The 13,503-nt window shown below is 39.6% G+C and overlaps 1 protein-coding gene across 1 annotated transcript in view; it reads right to left on the minus strand.

Annotated features, from left to right (window-relative positions):
- LOC104510008 (F-box-like/WD repeat-containing protein TBL1X) overlaps positions 1-13,206 on the minus strand; it is a gene marked incomplete at its 3' end in the record, with an annotated part of 64,140 nt that extends 50,934 nt beyond the window's left edge. Inside the window, exon 1 of the mRNA XM_010152137.1 lies at positions 13,093-13,206. The remainder of the gene's footprint in view (positions 1-13,092) is intronic.
- Between the last annotated feature and the right edge of the window lie 297 nt (positions 13,207-13,503).

Here is a 13,503-nt window from a genome sequence, read left to right on the forward strand (position 1 = left end):
TTGCCTTCTGCCTTGTTTTGTTATCAGTCACTTTTTGCTGCTACCATTAAGAGAGTGAATAGTTAAACCTGGAAACAACTGCAGCATAAAAAAATATACATCAACTTAATTGTGCCAGGTTACGCAGGCAGTAGAAGGGCTGGACGTAGAAACAGTACCTAGAATCATTAGCATCATACATTTGGGTTGGTAAAGACCTTTAGGATCATTGAGTCCAACCGTACATTAATTGTATTCACATGCCCTGCAAGTTGTTCCTTACTGGAACCCCTATGAATGCCTGATGGCCGAAAGCAGAAAGCCTGGGGTGTTCCAGCTGCCACCGGCGGGTGACTCCTGGAGGCTGCGGGTCACTTACGGAGTGGGACAACCTCACCACGGGGAGCTCAGCCACGGTTGGGCAGATTTAATACAGCACCGTGGCCCTGCTGGCGAGGTTTTGCCCTTCTTACTGAGCAAACAGCACTATGGACTTGGGGTTTTAGGTTGGTTTTCATGGTATTATTCCCATAGTTGACAGGAATAAAATTGACTTTGGGAAACCAAAAGTCAACCTGCAGAATTCTTTTGTCTTGCACATCACTGGTAATAAGATGTTTCAAAGTGAAATTAGGTCAGATGTTTAGGGGCAATACCCCAATGCCCCTTTTTGCAGTGTTGCTGCCACAGAGAGATACAAACAGCTGTACCTGACCAAAAGTTACCCAACCATTTGACTGTTGCACAGGGAGGGCAAGTTGCACCTGACTGTCTTTTATCACTATGGACTCTCACTTGTTACCACGTGCAACAGCACCAGTTCTCAGTATTTGGTGAAGATACTCACGTAATGAAAGATATCCGAGCTGTAAGCTGTGCTCTGACTTTCCATAATCTACAGGCAAATTAGAAGGCACAATTTAGCCTTTAACATAACCAAATACCCTTTAAACCTGAAGAGAATTAACAGTTTATTTTGCAGGTTCAACGAAGTACATCACACAAAATCATTTTTCAGTTGCTTCCCCCGCCCAAATCTTTATATATTTGGAAATACTTCAACTGTTCTGCCCGTTCCAAGAGGTAAATTATTTTAGTTGTTTAAACTGACTTGGAAAAAAGATGTCCCCTCGTCATCCCATCCCCAGCTGGGGTTCTGCAAAACCCAGTCACATCTGCATTGCATACAGCAACCGCATCTTGTTTTTAAGTCTTGACCACATCCTTTGACCTCCGTTTCAGCTTGGTGGGCCTAATTTAAGTAGTGGTTTACTAATTAGATGAAAAAGCATTAAACACGCCTGCAAAACGAATCAGGAATTAAGACCCAGTGGCTATTTCGCCTTCGATGGGCTAATTTCCTTAGCTGCCAGATCAAAGGTATTGCAGATGGCACGGACGCCAACAGCAGAATTCAAACTTGAGGATTAGAGACAATCAGATGCTGATGATGAGCAGACCAATTATAGGGGTTTTTTAAATGCACAGGACGTAAGAGGTTCCTAAGAATCCTACTGATAGCCCAGTTTCTTTTTGCTCCTAGATCTGTTTACTTAACACCTACTGTACCAATCAGGTATAATACAAATGGGACGGGGGGAGTGGGGTGCATAACTTCGACTGGTTTTATTTCAATACTGGACTGAAAAGCCTATTAATTATGTGAGATCACACACCACCCACATGGAAATCACTGTTGTTTTCAACTGTTAAATTGAAATTACTAGGGAAAAAGAACTCCCTGTGCTTTTAAAGCAATGGCCAAATAACTTTTTATACACTGTCTATGATCCAGAGGGAGAAGAGGCAATTTCTAAGGGCACAATGTTAATCTTTATGTGCTGTATCAGTTAAAAACTTTCCGTGCTAACAAAAACCTATTCTGCATTGTTCAAAACAAAACCAAGAGTGGCTAAAATAAAAGAACTATTCAGATGACAAGATACAGTATACAATACATTGTCATTCGTTTCAGGGTTTTTTATGCCCAGTCTTCAGGCTCAAATAATACAAAATACAACAGTTGGAAAATGTGATCACAGATGCATGAATTTTTCTGTTTTATCAGTTCAGTTCTAGTTTAAAGCAGTTTAAATGAGCTTTGATAATGAAAGGCGACGGGACCAGATCAAATGGTGCAAGTGATGTGATTAGCTCCACGCTAACCATCACGGGGAGATTTAATTTAGAACAGAGCGATCACGTCTGACTGTGGTAAACAGCTGAGCATCTGCCTTCCAAGGGAACACCTTCATAGGAGAGAGATGGAGATCTGCTGTTTTTGCAAAGTTTTTAGCTAAATCCCCCATTTCAAGCTTCTGGTATCTTCTCAAGACAAACTACAATAAAGAGAACGATGCAAGATACTAGAACACCAAAAAAACACTCGATTAACAAAATCTGCTGTGAGAACTCTAAATCTACTGAAAAGCATAATTAAAATTATGTAAACAAGCCCTGGGGCTGAGTTTAGTGGTCAGCTAGAGCAACTGGGACAAAACCACAGCAAAACCATATACCTAAAAGATTTCATCAACACATCAACTCCAGTAGTAATGAACATGCCACAGTACCAGAAACTTTATTTCCTCCACCCTTATAAAAACAAGGCCACTCCTATTTGGCTCTCTCTTGCAAAGAGACATACAATTCTTCCACTGCATTGCATTTGTATGAATTTAGACTGTTGCTGCTATCTCATTTGCCCCCAATATATTTGTGTCAAAATTTTAGGAATGCAAAACATAATGACGCAGACCATTACCTAGCAATGAGTTTGTCATAGTCGCTCTCCTGCGAAATCCTGAACCAAAACCAACTTAAGAGTCAAGAGAAGAACACACGCAGAGAGGCTAGACTTCAAAAAACCTCCAGCAAAGTTAAGATACTCTTTACTCTCAGTGCTGTGTGCCAGGCGAGGGCAGACACTCCTTACAGGACAGGCGACCACAGTAAGAAGCGAGAGCTGAGAGAGTCATGGCACCATGGAAGGTTTAGGGAATGACTGGAATAAGCACTTCAAGAGAGGCGGAAATTCTGTGTATGGAGATTTTGTAAATTCTCACAACACTGACATCGATGGAAATATTAGTATAAAGGAAAGGAAGATGGTTAGTTTATACGAAAAAAGAAAAAGGAAAACAGTTGTCAAATCTGTATTTATACCTACCACACAACTTGTAATAGGTAATAACAACAGGCGTCATCTACCTCAGGTAGATAGCAAGATTTCCCTCATTTTTTGACTTTGGCTGCACTAGTTAATCAAGCATGTATGGAATGGAGAAACTCAGGAGATCCCTAGGCTCTCCAGCCTCCCCGCTGGGATTGTCAGGCCATGCTCTCCTTCCCTTCCGCTCAACCTCCCTGACCCAACTGCTTCTACTGATCCCCTTCCTCATCCCTCGTAGAACAGTCTTCAGATCGATGTCACCACGGATAGCTTTGCTTCCTTGACTTTTGCTGCTCTGGCCTTGGGCTATTTGTTGAAAACTGGTATTGTATTTTTTACCCCTTTTTTTTTTTTTTAAACAATCTTTGCATAATTTTAGTCGTCTACTTATGGGGAGCATTTTCATTCTTTGAGCTTGCAAAGACCATATATATTAACAGACTTCCAAAACATTATTTAATCAGGATGAATTCAAAGTATTTGGGCTCGCCTTTAAGCAGATAATCTGCAAAGATCTATCAGCATCTAGAGAGAAATCGAATGCATAGATAAAAGGGAAGTCAGCTTCTCCAGTTTACTACTGACTCGAGATTTATCAACTCGAATTGTTCAAAACAGAATCATCCCACTGTGATTAATAGTTTGACGTAAAGCTAGATTTGTTTAAAAGAAGGACATGAATAAAACAATTGGAATGATACTGCATACTCTGGAAAGGTCTAAAGTAATGTTTTGGGAAAACATGGCTGGAAAAACCTCCTGGCATATGAGATAGCAAGTTTAGCCTTAGTCATATTTTATCACAGTTGAACTTTTGGCTCAAAAATTAAAGAATTTGCAAAAATATCATGAAACTGGCAATGCAAAATGAGGTTATTGTGCTAAACCCTACAGTAATGCATTTATAAAACATGGGATTAATTTACATTTGAGGTCAAATTTTGAAACAAATTATTAAGCCTCAAATGACCAAAGATATTTAATATTCATGGAATGGAATCACGTAAGTAACAAGAAGACATGGTCTTGTTTAAGGCCAAATTACAATGTTTATTCAAAAAGGTGCACTACACCCTTCTTTTGTGCCAATAAAAGGATTACTGTTTTTGCATGATGATGCTCAGTTTTTAATATAGAGGAAAAGACTAACCTCAGTGTCAAAACGTGTTCATGTCAAATCCTTTTTGGAACGAAGTTCGTAACTTGAAAGCTCAAAGGACAAATACACATATTTTCTGCATTTCATTTCTCTACAGACATAAGAAGATATTCCAACATTAAGCAAATCTTTAACACTGAACTTCTTAATCATAAGGCAAGACGATTAACATGTTTAAAGTCTAGTCTGAGTTATATGGGCCATATGATTCAATTCCTGTATAAAAGCCAGCAGCTACACTTGAATTACACCAAGATTTCTCCGAAGTGGCTTTGTTTTGCTATCAGTGTTGAACAGAAGATGCAGAAACAGCAGCAGCATCCTTAAGCTAAAATACCAGAAGTATTTGACTGCTCAGGATGTATTTACACACTATTTTGAAGCAACTCCTTGCTATACCGTGATCTGGAACAGTATTTCTGAACTAGCAGTCCAGAAACTGTCATTAACTGGTATGGTAGGAATACCTCTTAAGCAGATCGCTGTTTTTCTGATCTTCTCAACTACACTTAATGGGACATATTCTGAACACACGATTTAGATAAATCAGCTAGACCACAAGTTTGCCTTTAATGCCTTTTGCAATTGCAAAAGGAAGAATTGGTTCGTGAAGGCGAAAGTTTGCTAAGAAGCTGTAAAATACGTCTGTAAACAAACTGCAAGTTGAACACTCACCTATTATACATTTTTCATAATTGCCTATCTAGACAAAAGTTATTAAATGTGTGATATACTATATATGGATATAACTAAATATCATAGACAACGAATATATAGTGTAAATAGTTCAGCATAAAAGTATTACGTCATTTGCAGGTCAGTTCCAGTTCCATGTGGGAATAAGGTATGTGATGTAGCTAATCTATTAAGGTGGCTCTCGAACAGTAACCTAAAGGGAAGCTTTAAATGTTTTTCTTTCTAGTATCTTTCATGAAGCTAACCTCAGGTTTTGCTTGGCACTTGATATTTCAATGAAGAGACAAAATGCCTAGCCAGAGTCCTGGACTCACTAGAATCAGTAAGAAAGGTGCCAGTGGCCCCAGACCAGCTACTACTAATAAGGATGAGTACAGATCACTACAGCACAAACTCTCCAAAACACGGTATTGTTGCCTTTTTGTTCATGAAGAATTCTTTGAGTCAGACTGGCAACTTTTCTGTGTTGGGGAGAACTAAAAGTACTTTATGCTTTTTAAATTAGTCTTACAGTGTTGAATGTAATCATTCCTTAAACATACAAACTAAAAAAAAATAATTATTTTTTCCTATTAAGGAATGTAAAAATGATTAATATGTATCATTATAACCTGAGACCTTGATTATGGGGGGAACTGAGTAGGGACGAGAGAGAAATTATTTTACATTTCCTTGATCAGATATATACAATCATGCTATAGAAGAAGGGTCCTATGATTGATTATTCTGTTTATTAGTTCTGGAAGCAGGCTAGATAAAAGGGAAATTAATTTGTGCATGCATCAGTTGAACTAAGCTTATTTAAACTGATTTAAGTTGATGATAAACACAGTTCATGTTACAGAGATACGGAATGCTTGCTAATTTATGTTGTAGCTCACAGAGTAACCAATAAAAAAACATTAACCATCTCAGATATAATAAAAACTACAAAACCACTTTGTTTTATTACGATGGATACATTGTTCGGAAGTGTCTTTCCTGTTCCCCATATATTTTCCGAGCAGGTAACAGCCGTCCTAACCCCATCTGTAAACCATTTATCAGGAGAAGATACAGCATTACGCCATCCTGGGAAGCTATCCCACGTGTGAAGGTGTGACCGCCATGCGGGTTGTTCACGGGGAACGGGCCTTGCCCTGGACAATACGAAGACTGTTCCGAGCCATATTGCTCACAGCGTTGCACCAATGTAAAAGCGGGTGTGCTGCAGCTGTCTGCCTCTGCTCCTTACCTGGAATTCACTGTCTGATCTCTCCTTGCATTCCTTAAAGCTAGAACATCCTGGTGTGTTTTAACAGACTCCTGCAAAAACTGGCTGGAAACGGCCTCAGTGCTGAGGCCGCCAGGGACACCCAAGCGCGCTGCTCTTTCGGTTCAGGTGTGGGCTCCCTATAGCTTAAATCACCACAGCGTTTTCTGGGGTGATCATTCACTCTCCAACTATACCATTACAATGTCAATGTAGTCACTTTTATGAAAGAAAAAGCTTGGGCCAAGGTACTTCATCACAAAGCCAAGAGTGAACCTGTGACCTTGGTATGTAGAAATGTAGTCTCAGTGATGACACGCTTGTAAATTCCAGTTTGATTCATTATTCCTGAAACCTCACCAGTTCACACTGAAGAACTACATCTTAACTCTCACTACTATAGGTAAGTAAACTTTTGAGAAAAAATAGTAATTTTATTTTGTTTCACTTAGAGCATTCAGAGTGACGGTTAGACAGTAAAATACCACATGAAAATGCTCACAGACTGCCTGAAGATGGAAATTCTTCTGAAATTAACTGATGTTTATCTGTACACTGGGCACAAATACTTGCCATCTACTATTTATATAATAGTATGATTACCCATAAATTATATTCATGTTCCATTAAATCAAAGCAGTTCAGGTAGGAATGGCTCATGCAAATACTTAAACAGCAATACAGATCCTATACATCTCCAAGGCTTAATTTATAAAGAAACAACTTATCGAAAGAACACTTATATTACACATTCTGTTGTTTGTGGGGGACAACTGTATGAGATGTTTAGATATTTAGGAGTATGTTTAACTAGACTGCCTGCAGTAATTTCACTTCTACAGCACAATGTGATAGAAGAACTCAGTTTGGAAGAAAAGCTTCAAGGGAACCAACATCTAAAAAGCAGAAAATCCTACTCATCTTCAGGAGAAAACTGCCCTAATTCTGTTTGGGAGGCAGCAGCAGATTAACTACACATACACAGTCCCTTGTTACAGGTAGACTGCAGAAGACGCTGTCTCTCTGGGATGTGATGCACACAGTGTTTGCACGATAGATGCACAAGGACACACCTGAGTTTTCCAGGAGTGCCGCAGCCTAATCTGAAGCCACTGACCTGGGTGAACTGCAGTTCTGCACAGACAGGCTAAGCACACTTCAGGGGGAAGAAGACGAACCGTTTGCCCACGTGATGTCTCAGCTCAGCAAACTTGCAGGAGCAGTTTCCAGCCACGCAGAACTCTACTCACTCCCCCCCTGCGGCCAGGTGGTGTGCTCATGGAGGTGAGCACCTTTCACTTGATCCGGCACTCCAGATAAGCTAAATATACACTGATTAATGGTTTCATCAACAATTATCTTTCTCTACTCTGTGTATATATCACTAGCGCTTTGAAGTGACTGGCACGGTGGCTGTGGTATCCTAACGTACCCTACAAATAAAGACTCTCTTCACTATCATCGAAAACCTTCCCGGCAGCCTTAGCTGCATTAAAGAAAAAAAAAAATTAAAAACAGGAAAAAAAAGAAAAAAAAGAGCATTAACCTTACTCCACTAGCAGCAGTTCAAAAAAACTACCGTGCAAAAGGAAGGCTTAAATCTCAAAGCAAGCATCTCAGAGGTTGGCTATGACTAGTAGTTTCCCCATCTCTCCAGCACAACGTAAAAGTGCAAGAATTGTTACCTAACAGACAAGTTAACGTTCTAGCTAGACATATTTTCTTCTGACTTGGCTGAAAGGTCAAAAAATATGAAGTAATATTTCATGAATAAAACCAGAGTTCAGTTAACTATGATTCACCAAGTAGCAAGAGAAGTATCAGGGAATATATGAATAAAGCTCTGCTTTAGCCTTGAAACAGCTGCAAATTTAAAGGACGTGTATTTTTATGTTATTTTACAACATATCTATTTTAAAAAATATTATGACAACAGTTGACTCTTTTTCAGTGAACGGACACAATGGCACGCAACTTTTAAGAATAACCACACACTATGAATAATGAATGCTGAGTAATCAAATGGAACAGTTCACATGTAGGTGCCATATTATTTGTTGACAATACTCAAAAAACAATTTTGGAAATCAAAATCAATACAGAGATTATTAACTAAATCTAAGAATTATATTATAAAGGATATTGTTTAAAAGTAGTTTGATTTTATTAGTTCATAAATCTAAGTGACCAACGAAACGATTTGGTGGGATCTACTGTCAACAGCACCTGTTGTGAACATACAGAAAGCCTCTCTCTCTGCCTGTGTAATACCATTGATAAAGTTCTACATAAATCAAAACAAATCATTAAAAAGTCACTAATTGTAAAAAAAATAAAAGAAGTTAAGGAACAAGTATGCACAGGTATATTATAATACTTTTCCAGCTCATGCACTTGCAAGCCAGCTCTTTGATGAGTTTCTTCTACTTCCCTTGTATAAAATGCAACGTTCTTCTTAGGTAAAAAGACACATTTCATCAAAATCAACCACCTTAATGCTGACCTATATATACTGAGACGTTCTTCTCAATCACACCAAGTGAATTAATATTTCTGAAATTTTCTGAAAAAAAGTTTTGAAAATATTTTTCAAAAGGAATATTGAACATTTCCTTATGTTAATCTGTGCTTGTGCACTTCCACCAAAAATAGTCACAACTCGCACTATCACATTTCACTTGTGACATTCTCAAACTGCTCCCATTCCAAGCTCCTTCAACAAGAGAAACCTGTTCAGCGTATCAGCTGATACGTTTGAAATATCTTCCATTTATATCCTCTCCCTCTCATTCTTAAATTCAAAGTAACTAATTCATGCAATAAACACCAATCTAGTAAAGGGTGATCTGTATCTCCCTGGGTATCATGTGGCATTCTCCTACTGTTTCTATCTGCACTCTCCCAACTCTTCATGTTTCCGCATCTAATTTTGTCTCACCTCTCTGTTTCATCTTGCTTTTTACACTCTAAGGTTTTCTAGTCAAGACACTCCAATTCCCTATGCATCCATACATGTTACACATGACCTTCATACAGCCAGCCTCCCGTCATCGTCAGCCCCAGCAGATCAATAGGAAACAGTGATAACAGTACGAATGCATGGGAGAAAACTAACTAACAAAACTAATATTTTGTTAAAATGTAACTTTATTAGTCTTGATAGTAATTTTGGCCACAATTGTCAAAACCACTACTAACTTGGGGAAATAATTTTGGTGCCTACCTAGCACAAAGTACTAAAGTGGCCTGACACTCACCATGCAAAAACTGTTGCCCTAGCCCGGGCAACTAAGCTAGTAAATATATTAATTGGAGTTTACTTATTAAATTTAAAACTGAATAAATTTCTGTGGTCCACTACTGGGCACAAAGGAAAATCCACTAAAAAATATTACTAACTTTATAAAATTCTAATGTTTTTCTCTGCTTTTGGGTTTCCTCTGTCTGGCTCAGATAAATGATTGTTACAGAGCCACCCGAGTAGATCTGAACCACTGCTCCTAACAACTTCGCAAAATCCAACAAGGAGTTTCTACAACATTTAATGCGAGGAAGTTACATGCTCATGTCCTAGAGCTTCTTTCTTCGATACCTGACATTTTCTACCTGTATCAGCTCTGTTTTCACCCGAGACTGGTTAGTGGCATTTATTCCGTGGAGAGGAAAGTCGCAGTGTTACTACGAGGTGGAAATGTGCTGAAGCATGTACTGTCACTCCCTGTTACCAAATCTCTGGCTAGCATAAGACCAGCTACATGTTTCAGAAGGAAAACATGGAAGAGATCCTGGAGATTTGCCTAATCTTCAGAGCGACAGAAAGTACTGATGATGAATTTCTGGCTACGTATCTGGTGAAAAGTTGAGAGGTTCTGGCCTCTGGAACAGCACCTTACATCCATGGTGAGAAGGAGCCCTGTTTAGGGCACAAGCTTCATCTCACCGACATGTTGCTCTTATCTTTGGATAAGGACAACGTCGGGCAGACAAGAAGCTTCTCAAGAAAACCAGGAGGTGTTACAGAAACGGATGCAATACAAACTCAACCCTACATACGGACACCTGAGCAGAGAGAAGAATCAGATGCTACGGAAACAGGCAAGAGAGACTGTAAATCTTGTTTAGGAGGAGATGTTTTGTATAGCTGCTATTACTTTCAAGTGTCGAGGAGATCTCCACTATTACAGCATTAAAATCAGTACTTCTAACTTTTCAGGCAAAAAGAGCCAGAGAAAAAGAAAGAAAAGATGATACTCCACATTACTGACACCATTATCTCTCAGAATTACTGATAAGCCAGGGGGACAAGATCTTGAATTCATATAGATAATACGCCAGCAGATCCCAGGAGGATACACTTTTGGTGATACAAGATAAAGCAAACCACCAAACCACATCAGAGAACTGGATGATCTGCTCCTTTAGTCTGTATCTGTAAAACACGAGAAGAACTACAAAGGACACCCATCTGAGAGATGTGAGCTACAAATGCCATGCAGTCAGTAATAACAAATCAGGTGCTCCCAAATTTTATTCCTAGAGTACTTTTTAAAAAAACAAAAAGGATAATGACACTCTGGGCCTGTGCATTCAATATGTAAAGTTCAGTTAATCACAAGCATGGAAGTTCATTAGCCCAGTGCACTAGAGAAAAACTGCATTTGGGAGAAAGTACAGACATGAAAATGCGGAGGGACTCTCCCTACCCCACTGCCACCAGGGACTAGAGGCCACTATTAAACAGTCCAAAAAAGGCAAACTGTGGCAAAAACATCACTCTCTAATTCTGGGTTATGGGTGAAATTAAATTGAAATACACATTACACATTGAAAAACAAAACAAACAGACAAAAAACCCAAACAAAAACGTCAGCAAGCAATTAATTCGAATAGGAAATTTTGTGCTAAAGGAAACAGACAAGAAAGCAGAAGGCCTCCAACTTCTGATTCGTGTTCTCAAAGAATACAAACATGCTATGAAAAAAACCCCAAACAACCAACATCTATTTTCTTCTCTGTAAGGAGAGAAAAAAAGCATTTTTACAGATAAGGAGGCCATTAGTAACCAAAAATGAATGTTAAAAGACAACTTTAAATTAGCACACCCAGATAATTTATGCCTTACAGCCCTAAAAGTGTTTGTGAGACTATCATTTCAATGATGCTAATTTTCAATACATTTTGGAACACCAGAGAATTTCAGTAAGACTGCTAACATTTTCTGCCAGTATTTGAAGATGGTAAGCGGTATGATCTCAGTAATTACAGAGCTCTAAGCTATTATTAATCCCAGGCAAAATAAGCAGCAAAGGATAAATTCACTGGGAAATTACACGAATAAAACTGATGCCAGTCAACACCATTTATAGAAACTTGATCAGTAAAACAGAAAGTTTGATTTAATCATCTGATAAAGTTACTAACTGTGGTCAGTAGAAGTTACTCCACAAATGAAATGTGGAATTTTGAACAGCATTTAGCCCTACAGCCACACAACATTCCAAGTAAGAAATTATTATCAGTGTCATCAAATGTGATTAAGATACAGGTAGAAAATAGTAGCAGTTAGCAGGAAATAACAATTGAAAAAGAGTGCTTTACATTACTCCAATAAAATCATCCCGTACTAGCTCAACATTATCTAGGAGTATCATCAACGACACAATAGTAAGTAACGTTGACAGCAGTTCTAGCACAAAAAATGTCAGACTGGTTAATAAAGGTGGGAGCGTGGTTATTCACAGTAATAGGGCTTGCTAGCTAAGACAGGGACGGTGTATTACAGCCAAGTGGACTTACACGGCAAGCAAGAAAGAAAGGATGCAGGGAATACCCAGAAAACGTGCACAGAAACCAAGGACTTACAAAATAAACAGGCTTCATGGTACAGAAACAATTCATAGAATCATAGAATCACTAGGTTGGAAAAGACCTTAGAGATCATGCAAGCAAGAAAGAAAGGATGCAGGGAATACCCAGAAAACGTGCACAGAAACCAAGGACTTACAAAATAAACAGGCTTCATGGTACAGAAACAATTCAATATAAATGTCAGTGAAACTTTATGACAAAAAGGAGTAATAAACACCACACACACACCTCCCTCCATGTAAGTGCATAAGATCAGAGATACCACTTTCGTTCACAGCATAAGTGACACTGGAATAGTGTATACAGCTGTATGGCCTTCGCATTGTTTCACAATATGGCAAAGATCATGGTTTATCTTCATGTTTTCTCCATAATTCACCAAAACTGGGGAGGAGTTCTGTACCTCCCTAAGCTGTTAATCAGAGTGCCCCACATGCTGTTATTAGCACAGCGAGGGGTTTAGAAAGTTGCACAGCACCAATATGAAAAGGCTGCAGAGTACCAAGGAATGTTACATGAACAGAGACACAGTCACCAGTCCATTCCAGCAGGTAGGAGAGCTCAGGCCTAATGTTAGTGGCAGGGCAGTACTGACTGTGGTGTGGACACAGCGGTTAAGACAGATTTTACCACTGATGTGTTCTGGGGTTATTTCCTACCATAGCAATTACTTAACACCAAAGCCACTTAAAGAATTGTACAGTACTTCTTTGCTTTGCTACGGTGTGGCTCTTCAATCTGTAGCTTAAACAACAACCCAGAATAAACACAGACGTTTTGTCAAACATCTCTATTTGAGAGAGCTGGACAGCCACAGCCGTCAATGACAGCGCCGGCAGCTGTCGTCAGGTATGAGCACAGGAGCTAACTGCACGCGTGGCTTCACCGGGGGAAAAGTGAAAGGCGGCTGGACAGGCCACCGCGTACCCCAGGTAAGCTCCTGTTCGGCGGTTGCTTTTGGCTTACCTGGTCGTGAGACCCTTGAGCCGCTGAATGCTGCTCCTCGCAGGCTGCTGTCAAGAGTCTGGGGGTTTGAGTTACCATGGAGATCACCACATCTGACAGCTGAGAGGGCTGCAATGAGAGACACAGGTAGCGTCAAGCCAGTTTTCATCACCTCATCAAACACAAGCGTTTGACTCCTTTTGCTTTTAGCGTCTGCCAAGGTACTGTCTCCCAAGTTGGGAGCCTTGGCAGAACTGGAAAAAAACCCAACACCCATCACAGAATGAATTAGAGAGGCAAGGGCAGGCCCCGGCGACTCACAGCATCGGAGCGCTTTGCAAAGCTGTGCAGTTTTTCAGGAACCTGGAAGAACCCTAATACAGCCTGAGCTTGGGTCAACACTTTTCAGCCCTTCTGGTCAGGTATAACACA

Source organism: Eurypyga helias, unplaced genomic scaffold, assembly GCF_000690775.1.
Source record: "Eurypyga helias isolate BGI_N326 unplaced genomic scaffold, ASM69077v1 scaffold1905, whole genome shotgun sequence".
In the NCBI taxonomy this organism is placed as follows: Eukaryota; Metazoa; Chordata; class Aves; order Eurypygiformes; family Eurypygidae; genus Eurypyga; species Eurypyga helias.